The sequence below is a fragment of the Bos indicus x Bos taurus genome, chromosome X, assembly GCF_003369695.1.
Source record: "Bos indicus x Bos taurus breed Angus x Brahman F1 hybrid chromosome X, Bos_hybrid_MaternalHap_v2.0, whole genome shotgun sequence".
Classification (NCBI taxonomy): domain Eukaryota; kingdom Metazoa; phylum Chordata; class Mammalia; order Artiodactyla; family Bovidae; genus Bos; species Bos indicus x Bos taurus.
This window is the reverse complement of record NC_040105.1, coordinates 117,957,970-117,973,221: the sequence shown is the minus strand read 5'-3', so window position 1 is coordinate 117,973,221 and position 15,252 is coordinate 117,957,970.

Here is a 15,252-nt window from a genome sequence, read left to right as displayed (position 1 = left end):
AAGTTCATATTTAAGAATGAGGCAATAGATATGCAAATGATAAGCTACTTAGGAACACTGTATTGGGTGGGACTTTCTATAGTCAGTCTTTCTTTAGAGTTGAGTAGAGTCAGGAGCAACCGTTATGCCAGAATGGGTGGTATCTCATTCTAGAGCAGACGTTCTTAATCCTGACTGCACGTTAGAATCATTTGGGGGAGCTATTAAAACTGTCAGTGAACATTTTTTCTCCTAGATATTCTGATTCAAGCACTTTCATACAATAAAGCATATTAGAATGTATAATTAGAGGTCTATCTGCAAATACTTAAAATATTAATAGCAAACATTTCAACACCCCTCATGATTCAATATTTTAGACTTGGGATGTTGTGTTATACTGCATTCAAGAGATGCGGATATTTTGCCCATACTATTCCATGGAAATTACTTGTTCTGAGCTTTCAGGGAAAAAATCTTCAAAATTTACAAAGAAAAAATATAATTACATCGACTTTTAATACAATGTTGGAGCATTCCCTACTGTACCTATTGAAAGTCATTGACTTTTAGGAAATGTACTTTTATATGATCATCAGAGCCCAGATGTTTTATAGTACCTGAAGCTGTAGAACACAGAAAGAGTTGAAACGTTTTTTTTTTTTCCTTTCTGATGAAGAACTTAATACCAAAGATTATGATTTTATTTCCTGATAGAATAGTAACCAGTTTTGTATCTAACCCAGCAACTGTATTTCAGTGTTTCTGTCCCCAGTAATTCCAAGTTTCTCAAATCCTTTTGGAGCTACCTCAGTTATTCCTCTGGTTACCTCAATAATGAATTGAATAAAATTTTGACACATGTTCACTATATATTTGTATGAGAATTATGCTTTTAACAGCTGAGTTATATACTTTCACAGTTCAGGGTAGTTCTACATGGATGTGATCATAGCCTGAGGAAATGCTGGAGCAGAGAGCAAACTTCAATCAATGAAGGTTGCAATAGGAGAAACTTTAGGATTCTATAAGCCTTCCTGACCACCCTCTTCCAGAGCTAACAAGGCCAACTAGTGAGTTTGAGCTGAGAATAGACAAATTGGGCTCTTTTTTAGATCCCACATGACAAAGTCTGTTAGCATCTTAATATTTTAGAAATTGGACTCTGCTTTCCACATGCATTTGTATGCTATTACCATCTGTCACTTTGGAGAAGGCAATGGCACCCCACTCCAGTACTCTTGCCTGGAAAATCCCATGGATGGAGGAGCCTGGTAGGCTGTAGTCCATGGGGTCACTCGGAGTAGGACATGACTGAGCGACTTCCCTTTCACTTTTCACTTTCATTCATTGGAGAAGGAAATGGCAACCCACTCCAGTGTTCTTGCCTGGAGAATCCCAGGGACGGGGGAGCCTGGTGGGCTGCTGTCTATGGGGTTGCACAGAGTCAGACAAGACTGAAGCGACTTAGCAGCAGCAGCAGCAGCAACCATCTGTCAGTTAGAAACTGATGGGACCTGGAGATTGTCTTCCCAGAAGTCTGAAAAACCTATTTTATTTTTTTTCTTTTCCTGCTATTTTTTAAAATTAATTAACCTATATTAATTGGACGATAATTACTTTACAATATTGTGGAGGCGTTTGCCATACATTGACATGAATCAGCCACAGGTGTACATGTGTCCCCCCCATCCTGAAACCCCTCTCACCTCCCTCCCCACCCCATCCCTCTAGGTTGTCCCAGAGCACTGGCTTTGGGTTCCCTGCATCATGCATCAAACTTTCACTGGTCATCTATTTTACATATGGTAATATATATGTTTCAATGCTATTCTCTCAAATCATCCCACCCTTGCCTTCTCCCACATAGTCCAAAAGTCTCTTCTTTACATCTCTGTCTCTTGCTGCCTTGCTTATAGGATCGTTGTTAGTGTCTTTCTAATTTCCATATATATGTGTTAATTGAAAGACCTGTTTTAGATACCAGAGGTGATCTACAGATTGAGTCTGGAAGGCCTCTGCCTTTCAGTTTAAAGACTTGGGTGTGGTGTCCCAGCGTGGTGTGATACCAGCTGTTTGTATCTGAAAGCCCATGAATGTCATAAAGTGAGGTGAACTGGTGGACTTGCAGACATCTGCAAGTGTTTCTTTTGTTTAAGAAATGTTGTATTTTATTTTATTTTTTAACTTTACAATATTGTATTGGTTATGCCAAATATCAACATGAATCTGCCACAGGTATACATGTTAAAAAATAAAATAAAATAACTTAAAAAAATAAAAAATAAATAAATTTTAAAACAAAAGAAATGTTGTAGGTTAGTGGCTACAAAATCCCAGCATAAATGGAAAAGAAATTAGTGTCATCCAGTTCTCTTATGTCTGAAGAATAGTAAAAACACCTATTTTTTAAAATGGATTAGAATGAGCAATTATTCAGTCTTCAAGGGTTCTGTTTACTTGTAAAGGTTTTTGTCTTTCTTTTTTTGGTCTGATTTTGCCTGAAGACATTTATCATATATATATATATATATATATATATATATATATATATACATACACACACACACACATATATATATTTATTTATTTATACTTGTATTTATTTTAGATTTGTGTGTGTCCATGACTCAAAAATTGAGCAGTTCTAACTTCTCCTCACAGAGGGGAAGTAACTGATCATTTCCAATTATCTGGTTGTGTTTGTCGCGCTATGTATCTGTGAATGGCTTCTTGGGGGGCACTCTTAGAGATTAATTGAGCATGTAAATCTATCATCTGTCTGTAATATAGGAATATAGAACTCAAAAGTCAGATTTATGAGCAAACAGGAAAAAAATGCAAATTGATATCAAGGTAACAATTAGTGTCATAAAATTGTACTAATGAAAATTGCTGTGAATCATTTTTAATACTTGGCAAGTAATACAGAATTATATCTGTATCTAAGTTCACATAATATTCCTAATCAAGGTGAATCTTTGGACATATCAGATTGCTCTGAAAATTTTGGTTTATGAACACTGTATTCTCTATGATTTGTTACACTGTAGAAGATAATATAAGCTGTGCTATCTTAGGTCCCCCAAAAGCAAATTCTGAAACAATTTGCTTTCAAGAAGTTAATTTGGAAGCTGATTGCAGGAAGCACTGTGTAAGAGTGCAGAACTGGGAGTTAATCTTATTGACCCACTGAGAACTAAGGAAACTGGAGCATTTACTTTCAGTTCAGTTCAGTGGCTCAGTCATGTCCGACTCTTTGCAACCCCGTGGACTGCAGTACACCAGGCTTCCCTGTCCATCACCAACTGCTGGAGCTTGCTCAAACTCATGTCCATCAAGTCAGTGATGCAATCCAACCATCTTGCCCTCTGTCGTCCCCTTCTCTTCCTGCCTTCGATCTTTCCCAGCAAACTGGAGAAAACTGGAGAATTTAGTTTACCAGCTCCTTTCATTGGTTAGGTGTGTTCTGAAATATTCACTTTCCAAAATATCTGGCTAACCTCAGAGACAAACCCAGGATGCTCTAGGGTTACAAAATGCCTTCAGGCAGAGAGACACAAAAACCTATCTGCATGTACAAGAACTCCGGGATAGGTCAAGGTCATATGGGAGGAAAAACAAGAACATCTACTTACAAACTAATAGTTTTCTATGACTTGGCTTCATCTTTTTCATGGAAAGCATAGTTAATTTGAACTTTCTAAATATAAACATAAGTATTTCTACACTGCTTTTCTATGACAGATAAGTGAACACTGTTTACACAAAATATTGAATTCTAATTCCTATCTTTATTAAATTAATTTTTATTGGAGTATAGTTGCTTTACACCGTTGTGTCAGCTTCAAATGTACAGCAAAATAAATCAGTTATATGTATACATACATTCCCCTTTTTTTGGATTTTCATCCCATTTTGGTCACCACAGAACACCAAGTAGAGTTTCCTGAGCTACACAGTATATTTTCATTAGTTATATATTTTGTACATAATAATGTATATATGTCAATCCCCAATTCCTTCCATTTCTCCTTCTGTTCTTGGTAACCATACATTTGTTCTCTACATCTGTGTCTCTATTTCTGTTTTGCAACTAAATCTTTCTAAATCAATGATTAATTTTTATGGAACTCAGACAATTTCTATTTTCATTGTTGATGTGAATTTGTAAATGTCATCTCAGAAATATTTTCAATATTAATAACGTTTGTGTTGTTCTATTGTGTCAACTTAAATATAATTTTCAAGTTCATCAAATGACTTTAAACCTAAAACTAGCATTATATTTACTTAGCTAATAAGAAAATTTTAGTTACCTGGAAACACTTAAAAATATTAAAATTCATAGAGATAAAGAAAGCAAAGTTCATCAAGTAAAGTTTTTACTTATTTAGACTGCTCTATTTTTGCTTTTTGTAAATCGCCAATAAATATGGAAAATTTAATGTGGTTTATGCCTTCACGTATAACATGCTTATATGGTTAAATATATATTTAAAGCTAAACATTTACTACTTTAAATAATATTGCCATCTGATTATTGATTATATGTTTGTGTGTATGTGTGTGTGTATGTGATTTATATATATGCATGTTTACATTAATAAAAAAAATGAAGTTTATATATGATGAAGAGGAAAGGACAGGCAATTCACAACTGGTCTTGAAGTCTTCAATCTGCTTTTAACAAAAGTGTGTTTTCTTGACCTTCTGTGAAATAAAGCCATATAGCAGAGATTCTTTGTCTTGCCAGAACAATCTCACTAGAGAGACTATTTTTCACCAATAAATATGATATTTTCTTTAAGTTATTCATAGACGTCCTTCATCAGTTTGAAGAAGGTAATAGCTACTAAACCTATTTTGTTAACAGACTTTTGTTGTTGTTCAGTCACCCAGTTATGTCCAACTTTTTGTGACCCTATGGACTGCAGCACACCAGTCCTCCCAGTCCCTCACCATCTCCCAAAGTTTGTCCAAGTTCATGTCCATTGCATTGGTGATGCCATCCAACCATCTTATTCTCTAACGCCCTCATCTATTTTCATCCTCAATCTTTCCCAGCATCAGGGACTTTTCCAACGAGTCAGCTGTTCGCATCAGATGATCAAAATGCTGAATTTTCAGCTTTGGCATGAGTCCTTCCCATGAATATTCAGGGTTGATGTCCCTTAAGATTGACTGGTTTGATCTCCTTGCTGTCCAAGGGACTCTGAGGCGTCTTCTCCAGCACCACAGTTTGAAGGCATCAGTTCTTCAGCACTTCACCTTCTTTACAGTCCAGCTCTCACAACCATACATGACTACTGGAAAGACCATAGCTTTTACTATATGGACTTTTGTCAGCTAAGTGATGTCTGCTGTTTAACACACTGTCTAGGTTTGTCATAGCTTTTCTGCCAAAAAACAATCATCTTCTAATTGCATGGCTGCAGATACCATCTGCAGTGATGTTAGAGCCCAAGAAAAGGAAATCTGTCACTGCTTCCATGTTTTCTCCTTCTATTGCCATGAAGTGATGGGACTGGATGCCATGATCTTAGTGTTTTTTTTTGTTTTTGTTTTTGAGAGAGAGTTTTAAGCCAGCTCTTTCACTCTCTTCCTTCACCCCCATCAAGAGGCTCTTTAGTTCCTCTTCGCTTTCTGCCATTAGGGTGGTATTATCCACATATCTGAGATTGATGATGTAGCAAACACACTTTACCGTGAATGATTTTGAATTTTGTTTAATACAGACAAACCTCAGGGATTTTGCAGGTTCAGTTTTAGACCACTATAATAAAGTGAATATCACAATAAAGCTACTCACATGAATTTTCAGTTTTTCCCTGTGCATATAAAAGTTATGTTTACACTGTACTGTAGTCTGTTAAGTGTGCAATAACATTAGGTCAAAAAATGTACATATGTAAATTAAAAAATAGCTTATTTCTAAAAAATGTTAGTCATTATCTGAGACTTCAGTAAGTAATAGTAACATTAGAATCACTCATCACAGATCATCATCACACATATAATAATAGCAAAAAAAATTGAAATATCATGAGAATTTCCAAAATGTTACACAGAAACATGATGTGAGCAAACACTGTTGGAAAAATGGTGACAATAGACTTGCTTTACACAGGGTTGCCACAGACCTTTAATTTGGAAAGAGGTAATATCTACAAAGCACAATAAATTGAAGTGTAATAAAATAAGATATGCCTGTATTTTCTTTGTACTTAAGAAAATGACTATGTGGTTTGTTTTGTTCTCTGAATATGATGAATTATAGTGATTAGTTTTTAAATGTTAAACCAACTGTGAATTCTTGTAATTAAATCCTACTTGTTCATGGTTTATTAAACTTTTTATGTATTGTTACCTATTTGTTCATAGAAATTAGACATTTTATGTCTATATTTATGAAGGACATTGGTTTGAAAGTTTCTTTTTCTGAAATTTATTTGTTAGTTTTTCAATAGTGGCTCTACCGATTTATATTCTTCTTAACCACTTTTAAGTGTACATTTCAGTGGCATTAATTGCATTCACAGTGTTGTGCAAACTCAATACTACTTATTTCTGAAACTTTTCATCATCTCAAACAAAAGCTCTACAACCATTAGGCAGTGACTCCCCATCTTCTCTTACCTCCAACCACTGGTAACCTATAATCTACTTTCGGTCTCTATGAATTTTCCTATTATAGATTTCTCCTATGTAAGTAGAATCATATAATAGCTGTCATATCATGGCTTGTTTGTTTGACTTAGCATAATGCTTTCAAGGTTCATGCATGTTGTGTGATGTATTAGAACTTCACTCATTTAATGGTGAATCAGATCAGATCAGATCAGATCAGTCACTCAGTCATGTCCATCTCTTTACAACCCTATGAATCGCAGCACACCAGGCCGCCCTGTCCATCACCAACTCCCGGAGTTCACTCAGACTCATGTCCATCAAGTCAGTGATGCCATCCAGGATCTCATCCTCTGTCGTCCCCTTCTCCTCTTGCCCCCAATCCCTCCCAGCATCAGAGTCTTTTCCAGTGAGTCAACTCTTTGCATGAGGTGGCCAAACTATTGGAGTTTCAGCTTTAGCGTCATTCATTCCAAAGAAATCCCAGGGCTGATGTCCTTTAGAATGGACTGGCTGGATCTCCTTGCAGTCCAAGGGACTCTCAAGAGTCTTCTCCGACACCACAGTTCAAAAGAATCAATTCTTCGGCGATCAGCCTTATTCACAGTCCAACTCTCACATCCATACATGACCACTGGAAAAACCATAGCCTTGAGTAGATGGACCTTTGTTGGCAAAGTAATGTCTCTGCTTTTCAATATGCTATCTAGGTTGGTCATAGCTTTCCTTCCAAGGAGTAAGCGTCTTTTAATTTCATGGCTGCAATCACCATCTGCAGTGATTTTGGAGCCCAGAAAAATAAAGTCTGACACTGTTTCCACTGTTTCCCCATCTATTTCCCATGAAGTGATGGTACCGGATGCCATGATCTTCGCTTTCTGAATGTTGAGCTTTAAGCCAACTTTTTCACTCTCCACTTTCACCTTCATCAAGAGGCTTTATAATATTATTTCACTATCAGGCTTCCCAGGTGGCGCTAGAAGTAAAGAATACACCTGCCAAAGCAGGAGACTAAGAGATGCAGGTTCAATCCCTGGGTCGGGAAGATCCCTTGGAGGAGGAAATGGCACCCCACTCCAGTATTCTTGCCAGGAGAATCCCATTGACAGAGGAAACTCTGGGAGATAGTGAAGGATGGGAAAGTCTGATGTGCTGCAGTCCATGGGACTGTAAAGAGTCAGATAAAACTTAGTGACTGAATAATAATAATATTTCACTATATATTCAAATCACATTTTATTTATTTACTCATTCATTGATGGGTAGCTGCTTCTTTTCACCTTTTGACTATTATGAATATTGCTGCAATGAATGCTGGAATACAAAGATCTGTTTGAGATTCTGCTTTCAACTCCTTTGGGTATAATATACCTGGGAATGAAACTGCTAGGTCATACAGCAATTCTATGTTTTGTTTTTTGAGTAATCAACAAACTATTTTCCATTTTACACTCACACCAACAATGATGTATAAGACTTGCAATTTTTCCACATTCTTGATAGCACTTATTAGTATAATGTTTTTATTATAGTCATCTTAAGTATGAAGTGGTATTTCATTACGGGTTGCTTTTTCATTTCCCTAACTACTAATGATGCTGAGCATCTTTTCATCTGCTTATTGTCAATTTGCATATCTTCTTTGAGGAATGTCTGTTTAATCCTTTGCTGATTTTTTAATTGAGTTGTATGTCTTTTTGTTTTGTAAAGAGTGATCAGATTTCAGTCAGTCTTGAGTTTTAGCCACTAGCCTCAGATTAACCCTCAAATGAAAAGACGCTTGCTCCTTGGAAGAATAGCTATGACCAACCTAGACAGAATATTAAAAAGCAGAGACATTACTTTGCAAACAAAGGTCCATCTAGTCAAAGCTATGGTTTTCACTATGGTAGTCATGTATGGATGCGAGAGTTGGACTATAAAGAAGCTGAATGCTGAAGAATTTATGCTTTTGAACTGTGGTGTTGGAGGAAACTCTTGAGAGTCCCTTGAACTGCAAGGAGATCCAACCAGTCCATCCTAAAGGAAATCAATCCTGAATATTCATTGGAAGGACTGATGCTGAAGCCGAAATGCCAATACTTTCGCCACTTGATGTGAAGAACTGACTCCTTGGAAAGGATCCTGATGCTGGGAATGATTGAAGGCAGGACGAGAAGGGGACAACATAGGATAAAATGGTTGGATGGCATCACTGACTTGAAAGACATGAGTTTGAGCAAGCTCTGGGAGTTGGTTATGGACAGGGAAGCCTGGGGTGCTGCAGTCCATGGGGTCAGAAAGAGTTGGACAAAACAGAGCGACTGAAATGAACTGAACTGATCAAAGTCTGGGTGGACCAAAGGGACTTCTACTGGTTCTTCCAACATTAAAGGGTCCCAAACAAGTCTGCTCTATTTACTCTAACACTGAGAAATGTTAAATGCTAGAAGGCAAAAATTACTATGAGAAACCTGACCTGCAATTACTTAGGGCAATAGGCCAATTAATGAAGATTAATATTAAGACAAAACAAAACAGCCAGTGTTCCTTCTCTTGACCTTCCACTACAGACTCAAAGGTTAATACACAAGAGTGGATAAAATTGGTCAGGGGGCTGGAGAAGAGACCTTTCTTGTAATCCTTTACACAGAACCCCAATGTGTTGTGATACCAAAACATATTGCTGAAGCCCTCATGTGTGCTGTGCTATGCTTAGTCACTCAGTCATGTCCAACTCTCTGTGACCCCATGGACTGTAACCTGCCAGGCTCCACTGCCCATGGGGATTCTCCAGTCAAGAATACTGGAGTGGGTTGCCATTTCCTTCTGGGCTTCTATTAAATTGAAAAAGTTGATAGAATTACAAAAGTTGGATGTTTAAACAGTCTTTATGGAAATAAGTTGCGTCTCCTTTGCCTAAATGTTTTGTAGGAAAAAATGTTATGTCTGACTGGGGAATACTTCCTTTGCCTAGTATTGCAAAACCAAATGTGTTGATGAATTTTTAATGCAAAGGGTGATTGTATTAAGGTGAAAGTTTGGAGAACTATGTTTGAACAGAATTCATATGAAAGGGCTGTGTCATTTTTTACCTTAAATGTATCTTGGGGATGGATACCGTGATACATTCTGCCTGAAGAATGGTTTCTGCAAAATGGAAAACATATAAATCAATCAATGTAATACACCACAGTAACAAATTGAAAAATAAAAACCATATGATTATCTCAATAGATGCAGAGAAAGCCTTTGACAAAATTCAACATCCATTTATGATAAAAACTCTCCAGAAAGCAGGATAGAAGGAACATACATCAAAATAATAAAAGCTATGTATGACAAACCCACAGCAAACATTACCCTCAATGGTGAAAAATTGAAAGTATTTCCTCTGAAGTCAGGAACAAGATAAGGGTGCCCACTCTCACCTCTACTATTCAACATAGTTTTGGAAGTTTTGGCCACAGCAATCAGAGCAGAAAAAGAAATAAAAGGAATCCAAATTGGAAAAGAAGAAGCAAAACTCTCACTGTTTGCAGATGACATGATCATCTACATAGAAAACCCTAAAGACTCCACCAGAAAATTACTAGAACTAATCAATGATTATAGTAGAGTTGCAGGATATAAAATTAACACACAGAAATCCCTTTCATTCCTATACACTAATGATGAGAAAACAGAAAGAGAAATTAAGTAAACAATTCCATTCAGCATTGCAACGAAAAGAATAAAATACTTAGGAATATATCTACCTAAAGAAACTAAAGACCTACATATAGAAAACTATGAAACACTGGTGAAAGAAATCAAAGAGGACACTAATAGATGGAGACATATACCATGTTCATGGATTGGAAGAATCAATATAGTGAAAATGAGTATACTACCCAAAGCAATTTACAGATTCAATGCAATCCCTATAAAGCTACCAACGGTATTCTTGACAGAGCTAGAACAAATAATTTCACAATTTGTATGGAAATACAAAAAACCTCGAATAGCCAAAGCTATCTTGAGAAAGAAGAATGGAACTGGAGGAATCAACCTGCATGGCTTCACACTTTACTACAAAGCCACAGTCATCAAGACAGTATGGTACTGGCACAAAGACAGAAATATAGATCAATGGAACAAAATAGAAAGCTGAGAGATAAATCCACACACCTATGGACACCTTATCTTTGACAAAGGAAGCAAGAATATACAATGGATTAAAGACAATCTCTTTAACAAGTGGTGCTGGGAAATCTGGTCAACCACTTGTAAAAGAATGAAACTAGAGCACTTTCTAACACCATACACAAAAATAAACTCAAAGTGGATTAAAGATCTAAACGTAAGACCAGAAACTATAAAACTCCTAGAGGAGAACATAGGCAAAACACTCTCCGACATATATCACAGCAGGATCCTCTATGACACACCTCCCAGAATATTGGAAATAAAAGCAAAAATAAACAAATGGGACCTAATTAAACTTAAAACCTTCTGGACAACAAAGGATACTATAAGCAAGGTGAAAAGACAGCCTTCAGAATGGGAGAAAATAATAGCAAATGAAGCAACTGACAAACAACTAATCTCAAAAATATACAAGCAACTACTACAGCTCAATTCCAGAAAAATAAATGACCCAATCAGAAAATGGGCCAAAGAACTAAATAGACATTTCTCCAAAGAAGACATACAGATAGATAACAAACATATGAAAAGATGCTCAACATCACTCATTATCAGAGAAATGCAAATCAAAACCACTATGAGGTACCATTTCATGCCAGTCAGAATGGCTGTGATCCAAAAGTCTACAAGCAATAAATGCTGGAGAGGGTGTGGAGAAAAGGGAACCCTCTTACACTGTTGGTAGGAACGCAAACTAGTACAGCCACTATGTAGAACAGTGTGGAGATTCCTTAAAAAACTGGAAATAGAACTGCCTTATGACCCAGCAATCCCACTTCTGGGCATACACACTAAGGAAACCAGAATTGAAAGAGACACATGTGCCCCAATGTTCATTGCAGCACTGTTTATAATAGCCAGGACATGGAAGCAACCTAGATGTCCATCAGCAGATAAATGGATAAGAAAGCTGTGGTACATATACACAACAGAGTATTACTCAGCCATTAAAAAGAATACATTTGAATCAGTTCTAATGAGGTGGATGAAACTGGAGCCTATTATACAGAGTGAAGTAAGCCAGAAAGAAAAACACCAGTACAGTATACTAACACATATATATGGAATTTAGAAAGATGGTAACAATAACCCTGTTTATGAGAAAGCAAAAGAGACACTGATGTATAGAACAGTCTTTTGCACTCTGTGGGAGAGGGAGAGGGTGGGATGATTTGGGAGAATGGCATTGAAATATGTATAATATCATATATGAAATGAGTCGCCAGTCCAGGTTCGATGCACAATACTGGATGCTTGGGGCTGGTGCACTGGGATGACCCAGAGGGATGGTATGGGGAGGGAGGAGGGAGGAGGGTTCAGGATGGGGAGCACATGTAAACCTGTGGCGGATTCATTTCGATATATGGCAAAACCAATACAATATTTTAAAGTTAAAAAATAAAATATAATTAAAAAAAAACATATAAATCTGCCCCTCAAACAATATTAATTGGGCATGCTAAATGAAAGCAAATAAAATATTTCAAGTCTACACAGCATAGAATAGACTCGAGTGCTGGCATGAATAAATTTTCCATGTGATAGATCTATAAGGAGCTCAAACTGGTGTTTACTGCAAAGTCTGTGAGTGCTTCCCAGTGATAACCATTAGGGATTTGGACTAGGGAATTTCCATTTTTGAGGCAATTACTAGCCTGTAGTTGGATATTAATTGAAACTATCCTTGTGAGCAAAGGGAAAAAATAAATAGCTTTTAAACCTGAAATATTTGTGATATCTTGGGTGATGCTGGAGAGAAACATTAATGGAGACATCAATGCCCAGAAACTCCATAATAAAATGGAAACGGTTTACATAGGACCATGCTACTGAGGGAACATAAGGAAGGGATATTCATTAGCAGAGAGTCTCCTTTCCCCAGCACTGATTTTGGAAATCCATGAGAAGCTGCTGGATTTTGCTGTAACTTGGATATTACCCTGTAAAAACCTCTCAGTCAACCAACAAAGAACGTTGTGGTTTATAATAAGCAGGTCTAAAATGAACAGACAGCATTCTATTTGGAAGGATGCCACCATGACCAAGGAAGACAAAAACAGATCAGCTGGGTAGAAGGAATTGCAAGCTACATGTCATGATATTTTGGTTGTTAACCTACTCATTGGCAGTGACCAGTGCTCTGGCCATATGGTCAGGCAGAAGGACAACAGAACACTGGCATATCAAAGGGATATTCATATGGGGCATAGTCCTATGGAAATTATTATGAAAAATTGAGAGACACATTAAAGTAGGGCATGCCAGTGCCCATCAGAAGAATCTCCTTTCAGCATCTGAGGATGATTGGAGTTGACAAGCATATATCCTCATAGGCTCTCTTAAGACGGCCACCTGAGTGCATAAAATAAATTGAATATGTATGCATTGCAGCAAAACAGGGTTGGACTATTTCTAGATATAGTCTTCTTGTATCTTCTGAGGTATAAAATGCCCATAAGAACTGTTCTATCTTGAGAAAGAACAGAGCTGGGGAGATCATGCTCCTTGACTTTAGACTATACTTCCAAGCTACAGTCATCAAAAGAGTATGGTAAAGGATGATAACAGACACATAGGTCAATGGAACAGGATAAAAAGCCCAGAAATAAGCTCATGCACTTATGATCAACTAATCTATAGCAAAGGAAGCAAGAATGTACAGTGGAAAAAAGAGAGTCTCTTCAATAAGTGGTGCTGGGAAAACTGGATAGCTACATGTAAAGTAATGACATTAGAACATTCTCTAACATCATATACAAAAAATAAATTCAAAATGGATTAAAAACCTAAGTGTAAGACCGGATACTATAGAACTTCTAGAGGAAAGCATAAGCAGAACATTCTTTGACATAAATCACAGGAATATTCTTTTGGATCCATCTCTTGAAGTTAAAAAAAAAATGAACAAATGAGATCTAAATAAAAGTGTTTGCACATCAAAGAAAATCATGGACAAAATGAAAAGACAACTTACTTAATGGGGGGAAATATTGCAAAATGATACAACTGATAAGAGATCAACATCCAACATATATAGATAGTTCATACAACTCAACATCAAAACAGACAACTTAAAAATGAGCCAAAGAACTAATAGACATTATTTTGAAGAGGGAATTCAAATGGCCAACTACTCAATGATGCTAAACATCACCAATCATCAGAGAAATGCAAATCTAAACCAAAATGAAATATTACCTCACACTTGTCAAAATGGCTATCATCAAAAATAACACAAATAAATGTTGGAGAGGATCTGGAGAAAAGGGAACCAACCTTCATACATTGTTGCTCAGAACATAAATCAGTACAGTCACTGTGGAAAACAGTATGGAGGTTTCTCAAAAATCTGAAAATGGAACTACCATATAACCCAGCAATTCCACTCCTCGATATATATCAAAAAACAAAAACAAAAAACAAACAAACAAAAAACAAAAACAAAACACCCAAAACACTAATTGGAAAAGATACATGCATCCCAATATTAACAGCAGCATTATTTACAATAGCCAAGACATGGAAGCAACCTAAATATCAATCAACAGATGAATGGATAAAGAAGAGGTCCGACTCTGTGACCCCATGGACTATGATGGTGGTGGTCAGTTGCTCAGTTGTGCCAAATTATTTGTGACCATATGGAATGTAGCCCACCAGGTTCCTCTGTCCATCGATTCTCCAGGCAAGAATACTGGAGTGGGTTGCCATTTATTCCTCCAGGGGATCATCCCAACCCAGAGATCAAAACCTGGTCTCCTGCATTGCAGGGGGATTCTTTACCAGCTGAGCCACAAGGGAAGCCTAAAGGAGAGGTGGTATATATAAGAACAATGGAATACTACTCAGAAATAAAAAATAATAAAAATCTGCTACTTGAAGCAACATGGATAGACTTGGAGGGCATTATGCTAACTGAAATAAGTTAGAGACAAATACTGTATAATATCACTTAAATGTGGAATCTAAAAAATACAAAACTAGTGAATATAAAAATAGAAGCAGATGAAAATATAGAGAACAAACTAGTGGTTAGCAGCAGCAGGGTACAATTCAGCAATGGGGGAATTGGAGGTACAAACTATTGCATTTTCTCAGTGATTTTAGTTCACTAGGGAAATAAATAGGACTTCAGTAAGGGTAAAACAGAATACAGAGGTGACATCTGTTCAAATTATCCTGTTATAAAGGTGAGTTTTCATTCCAATTCCAAAGAAAGGCAATGAATAATGCTCAAAGTACTGCACAATTGCACTCATCTCACACACTAGTAAATAATGCTCAAAATTCTCCAAGCCAGGCTTCAGCAATATGTGAACCATGAACTTCTGGATGTTCAGGCTGTTTTAGAAAAGGCAGAGGAACCAGAGATCAAATTGCCAACATCCGCTGGATCATTGAAAAAGCAAGAGAGTTCCAGAAAAACATCTATTTCTGCTTTATTGACTATGCCAAAGCCTTTGATTGTGTGGATCA